The sequence below is a fragment of the Scomber scombrus genome, unplaced genomic scaffold (genome assembly GCF_963691925.1).
Source record: "Scomber scombrus unplaced genomic scaffold, fScoSco1.1 SCAFFOLD_236, whole genome shotgun sequence".
Lineage (NCBI taxonomy): Eukaryota > Metazoa > Chordata > Actinopteri > Scombriformes > Scombridae > Scomber > Scomber scombrus.
In genome coordinates this window covers 17045-29936 of record NW_026910672.1, presented here as the reverse complement: position 1 = coordinate 29936, position 12892 = coordinate 17045, and the positions used below count along the sequence as shown (strand labels likewise).

Sequence of the window (12892 nt, the reverse complement as noted above, 5' to 3'; positions counted from 1 at the left end):
TCTAACTCCGACCCATTCTCAGTTATCGCTTCTCGGCCTTTTGGCTAAGATCAAGTGTAGTATCTGTTCTTATCAGTTTAATATCTGATACGTCCCCTACCCGGGGACCATATATTAAATTGATTTTTGGAACAAGGAGATGGAATAGGGGCTTGCTCCGTCCACTCCACGCATCGACCTGGTATTGCAGTACCTCCGGGAACGGTGCACCCCTTCTCTCTGTGTCTAACGTGAATACATTCAGCTCAATAGGTGAGTGATTTGTCGTTCTGTTTAAATAGCTACATTGATATTTTGTTGGGATTTTACACTCCAGCAATTAATGCATGCTTATAGTTTTTAAAGGCTGCTGGATCGTCTTCAGTCTCTCTAATCCCCTAGGACGAATGGGGGATTAGAGAGACTGAAGACGATCCAGCAGGGGGCATTGCCGCTCTCCTTGAGAGAGACAACCTGCCGTCTGCTCTCAAGGAGAGCGGCAATGCCCCCTGCTGGATCGTCTTCAGACTCTCTAATCCCCTAGGACGAATGGGGGATTAGAGAGGCTGAAGCAAGCGGCAATGCCTAGGGACTAGAGAGACTGAAGACGATCCAGCAGGGGGCATTGCCGCTCTCCTTGAGAGAGACAACCTGCCGTCTGCTGTGACTCAATGGGGGAAAAGTGCAGCGTACAATGCAGCGTGACACAGAGTGATATTTTCACCTTGGATTGGTAGACAAAGAGGGAAAGGGTTGCCAAACCCGCCGACCCGATTGGCTGCCAGAGAAGGGCAACGGCAATGGTCGGACGTCCACCAACTGCTCAGCCTGACAATTTTATTTGCGTATCACAGAATTGCCTACGGGGGCATAAGAGGTTGGGCATGAAGGACAAGTGAGGCCTCGGGCAAGAAAGACACATTTAGTATAAAACGTCTCCTTGTGTGTTGAATCCGTGCAGATCCACCTTCTTATATACAGTCTATGAGATCCACAGCCTGAAACAGCGTGTAGTTTGGATGATGTGTGGATGGCCCACCATCAGTCGGCGTGCTGTGTCTGTGAAAGACATCCCCGGCTCGGATCTGTACAACTCATACTTACCTGGCAAGGGAGATACCATGATCAAGAAGGTGGTTCACCCAGGGCGAGGCTCAGCCATTGCACTCCGGTTGTGCTGACCTCTGCGAATTCCCCAAATGTGGGAATCTCGATTGCATAATTTCTGGTAGTGGGGGACTGCGTTCGCGCTCTCCCCTGATAAAACTGTCGAAAGAAAACTAAGTCGAAACCCAGCAGTGTCCGAAGAGAACCGGTGTTCAGGTGACATATCTGATACAGAAGACCTGAGTAGGAGCAAACAGCTTTTTAACCCCTGAAGCCCAACAGCGCCCCCAGTACATGAAAAACGTGTCAGGGCAGTTAAACAAGCACGAATATAGTCACGTTGACACGCCGTGTTGTTCAGAAGAAGCTCAGCTATCGAGCTGACGAGATGGCACAGGGATACCCTCTGCTTTCTAGTTTGTCCTTTTTAGTTGGCAAATCCATGTTTTTTTAATGTCAAATGACAAAGAAATATTTGGATATATTTAGAAATTGTTTTTCATTCTGTAATGCAGTGGGGTGCCGTTCGCGGTTTTCTCCACTAGATGGTGCTGCAACTCTGTTAGTTAACACATCGTTAAAAACATGTTCTCCTCCACTACAGATCAGACTCTAATGTGACTTCCAGTTTATTCCCCTTGTTACATTTGAGACTGGTTTGTGTATTAAAGTATATTTAATCAAAGTTTGTTTTTTTAAATAAGTGACATCTGTCTTTGACTCGTATTGGACTCTGTGAAACCGCGAGTGAGACCGACGCTGCAGAGGACCAGTCCTCTAACTCCGACCCATTCTCAGTTATCGCTTCTCGGCCTTTTGGCTAAGATCAAGTGTAGTATCTGTTCTTATCAGTTTAATATCTGATACGTCCCCTACCCGGGGACCATATATTAAATTGATTTTTGGAACAAGGAGATGGAATAGGGGCTTGCTCCGTCCACTCCACGCATCGACCTGGTATTGCAGTACCTCCGGGAACGGTGCACCCCTTCTCTCTGTGTCTAACGTGAATACATTCAGCTCAAAAGGTGAGTGATTTGTCGTTCTGTTTAAATAGCTACATTGATATTTTGTTGGGATTTTACACTCCAGCAATTAATGCATGTTTATAGTTTTTAAAGGCTGCTGGATCGTCTTCAGTCTCTCTAATCCCCTAGGACGAATGGGGGATTAGAGAGACTGAAGACGATCCAGCAGGGGGCATTGCCGCTCTCCTTGAGAGAGACAACCTGCCGTCTGCTCTCAAGGAGAGCGGCAATGCCCCCTGCTGGATCGTCTTCAGACTCTCTAATCCCCTAGGACGAATGGGGGATTAGAGAGGCTGAAGCAAGCGGCAATGCCTAGGGACTAGAGAGACTGAAGACGATCCAGCAGGGGGCATTGCCGCTCTCCTTGAGAGAGACAACCTGCCGTCTGCTGTGACTCAATGGGGGAAAAGTGCAGCGTACAATGCAGCGTGACACAGAGTGATATTTTCACCTTGGATTGGTAGACAAAGAGGGAAAGGGTTGCCAAACCCGCCGACCCGATTGGCTGCCAGAGAAGGGCAACGGCAATGGTCGGACGTCCACCAACTGCTCAGCCTGACAATTTTATTTGCGTATCACAGAATTGCCTACGGGGGCATAAGAGGTTGGGCATGAAGGACAAGTGAGGCTTCGGGCAAGAAAGACACATTTAGTATAAAACGTCTCCTTGTGTGTTGAATCCGTGCAGATCCACCTTCTTATATACAGTCTATGAGATCCACAGCCTCATACAGCGTGTAGTTTGGATGATGTGTGGATGGCCCACCATCAGTCGGCGTGCTGTGTCTGTGAAAGACATCCCCGGCTCGGATCTGTACAACTCATACTTACCTGGCAAGGGAGATACCATGATCAAGAAGGTGGTTCACCCAGGGCGAGGCTCAGCCATTGCACTCCGGTTGTGCTGACCTCTGCGAATTCCCCAAATGTGGGAATCTCGATTGCATAATTTCTGGTAGTGGGGGACTGCGTTCGCGCTCTCCCCTGATAAAACTGTTGAAAGAAAACTAAGTCGAAACCCAGCAGTGTCCGAAGAGAACCGGTGTTCAGGTGACATATCTGATACAGAAGACCTGAGTAGGAGCAAACAGCTTTTTAACCCCTGAAGCCCAACAGCGCCCCCAGTACATGAAAAACGTGTCAGGGCAGTTAAACAAGCACGAATATAGTCACGTTGACACGCCGTGTTGTTCAGAAGAAGCTCAGCTATCGAGCTGACGAGATGGCACAGGGATACCCTCTGCTTTCTAGTTTGTCCTTTTTAGTTGGCAAATCCATGTTTTTTTAATGTCAAATGACAAAGAAATATTTGGATATATTTAGAAATTGTTTTTCATTCTGTAATGCGGTGGGGTGCCGTTCGCGGTTTTCTCCACTAGATGGTGCTGCAACTCTGTTAGTTAACACATCGTTAAAAACATGTTCTCCTCCACTACAGATCAGACTCTAATGTGACTTCCAGTTTATTCCCCTTGTTACATTTGAGACTGGTTTGTGTATTAAAGTATATTTAATCAAAGTTTGTTTTTTTAAATAAGTGACATCTGTCTTTGACTCGTATTGGACTCTGTGAAACCGCGAGTGAGACCGACGCTGCAGAGGACCAGTCCTCTAACTCCGACCCATTCTCAGTTATCGCTTCTCGGCCTTTTGGCTAAGATCAAGTGTAGTATCTGTTCTTATCAGTTTAATATCTGATACGTCCCCTACCCGGGGACCATATATTAAATTGATTTTTGGAACAAGGAGATGGAATAGGGGCTTGCTCCGTCCACTCCACGCATCGACCTGGTATTGCAGTACCTCCGGGAACGGTGCACCCCTTCTCTCTGTGTCTAACGTGAATACATTCAGCTCAATAGGTGAGTGATTTGTCGTTCTGTTTAAATAGCTACATTGATATTTTGTTGGGATTTTACACTCCAGCAATTAATGCATGTTTATAGTTTTTAAAGGCTGCTGGATCGTCTTCAATCTCTCTAATCCCCTAGGACGAATGGGGGATTAGAGAGACTGAAGACGATCCAGCAGGGGGCATTGCCGCTCTCCTTGAGAGAGACAACCTGCCGTCTGCTCTCAAGGAGAGCGGCAATGCCCCCTGCTGGATCGTCTTCAGACTCTCTAATCCCCTAGGACGAATGGGGGATTAGAGAGGCTGAAGCAAGCGGCAATGCCTAGGGACTAGAGAGACTGAAGACGATCCAGCAGGGGGCATTGCCGCTCTCCTTGAGAGAGACAACCTGCCGTCTGCTGTGACTCAATGGGGGAAAAGTGCAGCGTACAATGCAGCGTGACACAGAGTGATATTTTCACCTTGGATTGGTAGACAAAGAGGGAAAGGGTTGCCAAACCCGCCGACCCGATTGGCTGCCAGAGAAGGGCAACGGCAATGGTCGGACGTCCACCAACTGCTCAGCCTGACAATTTTATTTGCGTATCACAGAATTGCCTACGGGGGCATAAGAGGTTGGGCATGAAGGACAAGTGAGGCCTCGGGCAAGAAAGACACATTTAGTATAAAACGTCTCCTTGTGTGTTGAATCCGTGCAGATCCACCTTCTTATATACAGTCTATGAGATCCACAGCCTCATACAGCGTGTAGTTTGGATGATGTGTGGATGGCCCACCATCAGTCGGCGTGCTGTGTCTGTGAAAGACATCCCCGGCTCGGATCTGTACAACTCATACTTACCTGGCAAGGGAGATACCATGATCAAGAAGGTGGTTCACCCAGGGCGAGGCTCAGCCATTGCACTCCGGTTGTGCTGACCTCTGCGAATTCCCCAAATGTGGGAATCTCGATTGCATAATTTCTGGTAGTGGGGGACTGCGTTCGCGCTCTCCCCTGATAAAACTGTTGAAAGAAAACTAAGTCGAAACCCAGCAGTGTCCGAAGAGAACCGGTGTTCAGGTGACATATCTGATACAGAAGACCTGAGTAGGAGCAAACAGCTTTTTAACCCCTGAAGCCCAACAGCGCCCCCAGTACATGAAAAACGTGTCAGGGCAGTTAAACAAGCACGAATATAGTCACGTTGACACGCCGTGTTGTTCAGAAGAAGCTCAGCTATCGAGCTGACGAGATGGCACAGGGATACCCTCTGCTTTCTAGTTTGTCCTTTTTAGTTGGCAAATCCATGTTTTTTTAATGTCAAATGACAAAGAAATATTTGGATATATTTAGAAATTGTTTTTCATTCTGTAATGCAGTGGGGTGCCGTTCGCGGTTTTCTCCACTAGATGGTGCTGCAACTCTGTTAGTTAACACATCGTTAAAAACATGTTCTCCTCCACTACAGGTCAGACTCTAATGTGACTTCCAGTTTATTCCCCTTGTTACATTTGAGACTGGTTTGTGTATTAAAGTATATTTAATCAAAGTTTTTTTTTTTAAATAAGTGAAATCTGTCTTTGACTCGTATTGGACTCTGTGAAACCGCGAGTGAGACCGACGCTGCAGAGGACCAGTCCTCTAACTCCGACCCATTCTCAGTTATCGCTTCTCGGCCTTTTGGCTAAGATCAAGTGTAGTATCTGTTCTTATCAGTTTAATATCTGATACGTCCCCTACCCGGGGACCATATATTAAATTGATTTTTGGAACAAGGAGATGGAATAGGGGCTTGCTCCGTCCACTCCACGCATCGACCTGGTATTGCAGTACCTCCGGGAACGGTGCACCCCTTCTCTCTGTGTCTAACGTGAATACATTCAGCTCAATAGGTGAGTGATTTGTCGTTCTGTTTAAATAGCTACATTGATATTTTGTTGGGATTTTACACTCCAGCGATTAATGCATGTTTATAGTTTTTAAAGGCTGCTGGATCGTCTTCAGTCTCTCTAATCCCCTAGGACGAATGGGGGATTAGAGAGACTGAAGACGATCCAGCAGGGGGCATTGCCGCTCTCCTTGAGAGAGACAACCTGCCGTCTGCTCTCAAGGAGAGCGGCAATGCCCCCTGCTGGATCGTCTTCAGACTCTCTAATCCCCTAGGACGAATGGGGGATTAGAGAGGCTGAAGCAAGCGGCAATGCCTAGGGACTAGAGAGACTGAAGACGATCCAGCAGGGGGCATTGCCGCTCTCCTTGAGAGAGACAACCTGCCGTCTGCTGTGACTCAATGGGGGAAAAGTGCAGCGTACAATGCAGCGTGACACAGAGTGATATTTTCACCTTGGATTGGTAGACAAAGAGGGAAAGGGTTGCCAAACCCGCCGACCCGATTGGCTGCCAGAGAAGGGCAACGGCAATGGTCGGACGTCCACCAACTGCTCAGCCTGACAATTTTATTTGCGTATCACAGAATTGCCTACGGGGGCATAAGAGGTTGGGCATGAAGGACAAGTGAGGCCTCGGGCAAGAAAGACACATTTAGTATAAAACGTCTCCTTGTGTGTTGAATCCGTGCAGATCCACCTTCTTATATACAGTCTATGAGATCCACAGCCTCATACAGCGTGTAGTTTGGATGATGTGTGGATGGCCCACCATCAGTCGGCGTGCTGTGTCTGTGAAAGACATCCCCGGCTCGGATCTGTACAACTCATACTTACCTGGCAAGGGAGATACCATGATCAAGAAGGTGGTTCACCCAGGGCGAGGCTCAGCCATTGCACTCCGGTTGTGCTGACCTCTGCGAATTCCCCAAATGTGGGATTCTCGATTGCATAATTTCTGGTAGTGGGGGACTGCGTTCGCGCTCTCCCCTGATAAAACTGTCGAAAGAAAACTAAGTCGAAACCCAGCAGTGTCCGAAGAGAACCGGTGTTCAGGTGACATATCTGATACAGAAGACCTGAGTAGGAGCAAACAGCTTTTTAACCCCTGAAGCCCAACAGCGCCCCCAGTACATGAAAAACGTGTCAGGGCAGTTAAACAAGCACGAATATAGTCACGTTGACACGCCGTGTTGTTCAGAAGAAGCTCAGCTATCGAGCTGACGAGATGGCACAGGGATACCCTCTGCTTTCTAGTTTGTCCTTTTTAGTTGGCAAATCCATGTTTTTTTAATGTCAAATGACAAAGAAATATTTGGATATATTTAGAAATTGTTTTTCATTCTGTAATGCGGTGGGGTGCCGTTCGCGGTTTTCTCCACTAGATGGTGCTGCAACTCTGTTAGTTAACACATCGTTAAAAACATGTTCTCCTCCACTACAGATCAGACTCTAATGTGACTTCCAGTTTATTCCCCTTGTTACATTTGAGACTGGTTTGTGTATTAAAGTATATTTAATCAAAGTTTTTTTTTTTAAATAAGTGAAATCTGTCTTTGACTCGTATTGGACTCTGTGAAACCGCGAGTGAGACCGACGCTGCAGAGGACCAGTCCTCTAACTCCGACCCATTCTCAGTTATCGCTTCTCGGCCTTTTGGCTAAGATCAAGTGTAGTATCTGTTCTTATCAGTTTAATATCTGATACGTCCCCTACCCGGGGACCATATATTAAATTGATTTTTGGAACAAGGAGATGGAATAGGGGCTTGCTCCGTCCACTCCACGCATCGACCTGGTATTGCAGTACCTCCGGGAACGGTGCACCCCTTCTCTCTGTGTCTAACGTGAATACATTCAGCTCAATAGGTGAGTGATTTGTCGTTCTGTTTAAATAGCTACATTGATATTTTGTTGGGATTTTACACTCCAGCAATTAATGCATGCTTATAGTTTTTAAAGGCTGCTGGATCGTCTTCAGTCTCTCTAATCCCCTAGGACGAATGGGGGATTAGAGAGACTGAAGACGATCCAGCAGGGGGCATTGCCGCTCTCCTTGAGAGAGACAACCTGCCGTCTGCTCTCAAGGAGAGCGGCAATGCCCCCTGCTGGATCGTCTTCAGCCTCTCTAATCCCCTAGGACGAATGGGGGATTAGAGAGGCTGAAGCAAGCGGCAATGCCTAGGGACTAGAGAGACTGAAGACGATCCAGCAGGGGGCATTGCCGCTCTCCTTGAGAGAGACAACCTGCCGTCTGCTGTGACTCAATGGGGGAAAAGTGCAGCGTACAATGCAGCGTGACACAGAGTGATATTTTCACCTTGGATTGGTAGACAAAGAGGGAAAGGGTTGCCAAACCCGCCGACCCGATTGGCTGCCAGAGAAGGGCAACGGCAATGGTCGGACGTCCACCAACTGCTCAGCCTGACAATTTTATTTGCGTATCACAGAATTGCCTACGGGGGCATAAGAGGTTGGGCATGAAGGACAAGTGAGGCCTCGGGCAAGAAAGACACATTTAGTATAAAACGTCTCCTTGTGTGTTGAATCCGTGCAGATCCACCTTCTTATATACAGTCTATGAGATCCACAGCCTGAAACAGCGTGTAGTTTGGATGATGTGTGGATGGCCCACCATCAGTCGGCGTGCTGTGTCTGTGAAAGACATCCCCGGCTCGGATCTGTACAACTCATACTTACCTGGCAAGGGAGATACCATGATCAAGAAGGTGGTTCACCCAGGGCGAGGCTCAGCCATTGCACTCCGGTTGTGCTGACCTCTGCGAATTCCCCAAATGTGGGAATCTCGATTGCATAATTTCTGGTAGTGGGGGACTGCGTTCGCGCTCTCCCCTGATAAAACTGTCGAAAGAAAACTAAGTCGAAACCCAGCAGTGTCCGAAGAGAACCGGTGTTCAGGTGACATATCTGATACAGAAGACCTGAGTAGGAGCAAACAGCTTTTTAACCCCTGAAGCCCAACAGCGCCCCCAGTACATGAAAAACGTGTCAGGGCAGTAAAACAAGCACGAATATAGTCACGTTGACACGCCGTGTTGTTCAGAAGAAGCTCAGCTATCGAGCTGACGAGATGGCACAGGGATACCCTCTGCTTTCTAGTTTGTCCTTTTTAGTTGGCAAATCCATGTTTTTTTAATGTCAAATGACAAAGAAATATTTGGATATATTTAGAAATTGTTTTTCATTCTGTAATGCAGTGGGGTGCCGTTCGCGGTTTTCTCCACTAGATGGTGCTGCAACTCTGTTAGTTAACACATCGTTAAAAACATGTTCTCCTCCACTACAGATCAGACTCTAATGTGACTTCCAGTTTATTCCCCTTGTTACATTTGAGACTGGTTTGTGTATTAAAGTATATTTAATCAAAGTTTGTTTTTTTAAATAAGTGACATCTGTCTTTGACTCGTATTGGACTCTGTGAAACCGCGAGTGAGACCGACGCTGCAGAGGACCAGTCCTCTAACTCCGACCCATTCTCAGTTATCGCTTCTCGGCCTTTTGGCTAAGATCAAGTGTAGTATCTGTTCTTATCAGTTTAATATCTGATACGTCCCCTACCCGGGGACCATATATTAAATTGATTTTTGGAACAAGGAGATGGAATAGGGGCTTGCTCCGTCCACTCCACGCATCGACCTGGTATTGCAGTACCTCCGGGAACGGTGCACCCCTTCTCTCTGTGTCTAACGTGAATACATTCAGCTCAAAAGGTGAGTGATTTGTCGTTCTGTTTAAATAGCTACATTGATATTTTGTTGGGATTTTACACTCCAGCAATTAATGCATGTTTATAGTTTTTAAAGGCTGCTGGATCGTCTTCAGTCTCTCTAATCCCCTAGGACGAATGGGGGATTAGAGAGACTGAAGACGATCCAGCAGGGGGCATTGCCGCTCTCCTTGAGAGAGACAACCTGCCGTCTGCTCTCAAGGAGAGCGGCAATGCCCCCTGCTGGATCGTCTTCAGACTCTCTAATCCCCTAGGACGAATGGGGGATTAGAGAGGCTGAAGCAAGCGGCAATGCCTAGGGACTAGAGAGACTGAAGACGATCCAGCAGGGGGCATTGCCGCTCTCCTTGAGAGAGACAACCTGCCGTCTGCTGTGACTCAATGGGGGAAAAGTGCAGCGTACAATGCAGCGTGACACAGAGTGATATTTTCACCTTGGATTGGTAGACAAAGAGGGAAAGGGTTGCCAAACCCGCCGACCCGATTGGCTGCCAGAGAAGGGCAACGGCAATGGTCGGACGTCCACCAACTGCTCAGCCTGACAATTTTATTTGCGTATCACAGAATTGCCTACGGGGGCATAAGAGGTTGGGCATGAAGGACAAGTGAGGCCTCGGGCAAGAAAGACACATTTAGTATAAAACGTCTCCTTGTGTGTTGAATCCGTGCAGATCCACCTTCTTATATACAGTCTATGAGATCCACAGCCTCATACAGCGTGTAGTTTGGATGATGTGTGGATGGCCCACCATCAGTCGGCGTGCTGTGTCTGTGAAAGACATCCCCGGCTCGGATCTGTACAACTCATACTTACCTGGCAAGGGAGATACCATGATCAAGAAGGTGGTTCACCCAGGGCGAGGCTCAGCCATTGCACTCCGGTTGTGCTGACCTCTGCGAATTCCCCAAATGTGGGAATCTCGATTGCATAATTTCTGGTAGTGGGGGACTGCGTTCGCGCTCTCCCCTGATAAAACTGTTGAAAGAAAACTAAGTCGAAACCCAGCAGTGTCCGAAGAGAACCGGTGTTCAGGTGACATATCTGATACAGAAGACCTGAGTAGGAGCAAACAGCTTTTTAACCCCTGAAGCCCAACAGCGCCCCCAGTACATGAAAAACGTGTCAGGGCAGTTAAACAAGCACGAATATAGTCACGTTGACACGCCGTGTTGTTCAGAAGAAGCTCAGCTATCGAGCTGACGAGATGGCACAGGGATACCCTCTGCTTTCTAGTTTGTCCTTTTTAGTTGGCAAATCCATGTTTTTTTAATGTCAAATGACAAAGAAATATTTGGATATATTTAGAAATTGTTTTTCATTCTGTAATGCGGTGGGGTGCCGTTCGCGGTTTTCTCCACTAGATGGTGCTGCAACTCTGTTAGTTAACACATCGTTAAAAACATGTTCTCCTCCACTACAGATCAGACTCTAATGTGACTTCCAGTTTATTCCCCTTGTTACATTTGAGACTGGTTTGTGTATTAAAGTATATTTAATCAAAGTTTTTTTTTTTAAATAAGTGAAATCTGTCTTTGACTCGTATTGGACTCTGTGAAACCGCGAGTGAGACCGACGCTGCAGAGGACCAGTCCTCTAACTCCGACCCATTCTCAGTTATCGCTTCTCGGCCTTTTGGCTAAGATCAAGTGTAGTATCTGTTCTTATCAGTTTAATATCTGATACGTCCCCTACCCGGGGACCATATATTAAATTGATTTTTGGAACAAGGAGATGGAATAGGGGCTTGCTCCGTCCACTCCACGCATCGACCTGGTATTGCAGTACCTCCGGGAACGGTGCACCCCTTCTCTCTGTGTCTAACGTGAATACATTCAGCTCAATAGGTGAGTGATTTGTCGTTCTGTTTAAATAGCTACATTGATATTTTGTTGGGATTTTACACTCCAGCAATTAATGCATGTTTATAGTTTTTAAAGGCTGCTGGATCGTCTTCAGTCTCTCTAATCCCCTAGGACGAATGGGGGATTAGAGAGACTGAAGACGATCCAGCAGGGGGCATTGCCGCTCTCCTTGAGAGAGACAACCTGCCGTCTGCTCTCAAGGAGAGCGGCAATGCCCCCTGCTGGATCGTCTTCAGACTCTCTAATCCCCTAGGACGAATGGGGGATTAGAGAGGCTGAAGCAAGCGGCAATGCCTAGGGACTAGAGAGACTGAAGACGATCCAGCAGGGGGCATTGCCGCTCTCCTTGAGAGAGACAACCTGCCGTCTGCTGTGACTCAATGGGGGAAAAGTGCAGCGTACAATGCAGCGTGACACAGAGTGATATTTTCACCTTGGATTGGTAGACAAAGAGGGAAAGGGTTGCCAAACCCGCCGACCCGATTGGCTGCCAGAGAAGGGCAACGGCAATGGTCGGACGTCCACCAACTGCTCAGCCTGACAATTTTATTTGCGTATCACAGAATTGCCTACGGGGGCATAAGAGGTTGGGCATGAAGGACAAGTGAGGCCTCGGGCAAGAAAGACACATTTAGTATAAAACGTCTCCTTGTGTGTTGAATCCGTGCAGATCCACCTTCTTATATACAGTCTATGAGATCCACAGCCTCATACAGCGTGTAGTTTGGATGATGTGTGGATGGCCCACCATCAGTCGGCGTGCTGTGTCTGTGAAAGACATCCCCGGCTCGGATCTGTACAACTCATACTTACCTGGCAAGGGAGATACCATGATCAAGAAGGTGGTTCACCCAGGGCGAGGCTCAGCCATTGCACTCCGGTTGTGCTGACCTCTGCGAATTCCCCAAATGTGGGAATCTCGATTGCATAATTTCTGGTAGTGGGGGACTGCGTTCGCGCTCTCCCCTGATAAAACTGTTGAAAGAAAACTAAGTCGAAACCCAGCAGTGTCCGAAGAGAACCGGTGTTCAGGTGACATATCTGATACAGAAGACCTGAGTAGGAGCAAACAGCTTTTTAACCCCTGAAGCCCAACAGCGCCCCCAGTACATGAAAAACGTGTCAGGGCAGTTAAACAAGCACGAATATAGTCACGTTGACACGCCGTGTTGTTCAGAAGAAGCTCAGCTATCGAGCTGACGAGATGGCACAGGGATACCCTCTGCTTTCTAGTTTGTCCTTTTTAGTTGGCAAATCCATGTTTTTTTAATGTCAAATGACAAAGAAATATTTGGATATATTTAGAAATTGTTTTTCATTCTGTAATGCGGTGGGGTGCCGTTCGCGGTTTTCTCCACTAGATGGTGCTGCAACTCTGTTAGTTAACACATCGTTAAAAACATGTTCTCCTCCACTACAGATCAGACTCTAATGTGACTTCCAGTTTATT

General features: G+C 47.4%; 14 non-coding genes across 14 annotated transcripts; all 14 read left to right on the top strand.

Annotated features, from left to right (window-relative positions):
- Positions 1-24: 24 nt before the first annotated feature.
- On the top strand, positions 25-215 carry LOC133977216 (U2 spliceosomal RNA). Its single transcript, XR_009924951.1, has one exon. It is a non-coding gene; the product is annotated as a U2 spliceosomal RNA (small nuclear RNA).
- Positions 216-1075: 860 nt separating this feature from the next.
- On the top strand, positions 1076-1239 carry LOC133977188 (U1 spliceosomal RNA). Its single transcript, XR_009924924.1, has one exon. It is a non-coding gene; the product is annotated as a U1 spliceosomal RNA (small nuclear RNA).
- A 647-nt stretch (positions 1240-1886) lies between these two features.
- On the top strand, positions 1887-2077 carry LOC133977215 (U2 spliceosomal RNA). The gene has a single exon (XR_009924950.1). It is a non-coding gene; the product is annotated as a U2 spliceosomal RNA (small nuclear RNA).
- An 860-nt stretch (positions 2078-2937) lies between these two features.
- On the top strand, positions 2938-3101 carry LOC133977187 (U1 spliceosomal RNA). The gene has a single exon (XR_009924923.1). It is a non-coding gene; the product is annotated as a U1 spliceosomal RNA (small nuclear RNA).
- A 647-nt stretch (positions 3102-3748) lies between these two features.
- Positions 3749-3939, top strand: LOC133977214 (U2 spliceosomal RNA). Its single transcript, XR_009924949.1, has one exon. It is a non-coding gene; the product is annotated as a U2 spliceosomal RNA (small nuclear RNA).
- An 860-nt stretch (positions 3940-4799) lies between these two features.
- LOC133977186 (U1 spliceosomal RNA) lies at positions 4800-4963 on the top strand. The gene has a single exon (XR_009924922.1). It is a non-coding gene; the product is annotated as a U1 spliceosomal RNA (small nuclear RNA).
- Positions 4964-5610: 647 nt separating this feature from the next.
- Positions 5611-5801, top strand: LOC133977213 (U2 spliceosomal RNA). The gene has a single exon (XR_009924948.1). It is a non-coding gene; the product is annotated as a U2 spliceosomal RNA (small nuclear RNA).
- An 860-nt stretch (positions 5802-6661) lies between these two features.
- On the top strand, positions 6662-6825 carry LOC133977197 (U1 spliceosomal RNA). Its single transcript, XR_009924933.1, has one exon. It is a non-coding gene; the product is annotated as a U1 spliceosomal RNA (small nuclear RNA).
- Positions 6826-7472: 647 nt separating this feature from the next.
- On the top strand, positions 7473-7663 carry LOC133977212 (U2 spliceosomal RNA). Its single transcript, XR_009924947.1, has one exon. It is a non-coding gene; the product is annotated as a U2 spliceosomal RNA (small nuclear RNA).
- An 860-nt stretch (positions 7664-8523) lies between these two features.
- On the top strand, positions 8524-8687 carry LOC133977185 (U1 spliceosomal RNA). Its single transcript, XR_009924921.1, has one exon. It is a non-coding gene; the product is annotated as a U1 spliceosomal RNA (small nuclear RNA).
- A 647-nt stretch (positions 8688-9334) lies between these two features.
- Positions 9335-9525, top strand: LOC133977210 (U2 spliceosomal RNA). Its single transcript, XR_009924945.1, has one exon. It is a non-coding gene; the product is annotated as a U2 spliceosomal RNA (small nuclear RNA).
- Positions 9526-10385: 860 nt separating this feature from the next.
- Positions 10386-10549, top strand: LOC133977184 (U1 spliceosomal RNA). The gene has a single exon (XR_009924920.1). It is a non-coding gene; the product is annotated as a U1 spliceosomal RNA (small nuclear RNA).
- A 647-nt stretch (positions 10550-11196) lies between these two features.
- Positions 11197-11387, top strand: LOC133977209 (U2 spliceosomal RNA). The gene has a single exon (XR_009924944.1). It is a non-coding gene; the product is annotated as a U2 spliceosomal RNA (small nuclear RNA).
- Positions 11388-12247: 860 nt separating this feature from the next.
- LOC133977183 (U1 spliceosomal RNA) lies at positions 12248-12411 on the top strand. Its single transcript, XR_009924919.1, has one exon. It is a non-coding gene; the product is annotated as a U1 spliceosomal RNA (small nuclear RNA).
- The last annotated feature ends 481 nt before the right edge of the window (positions 12412-12892 follow it).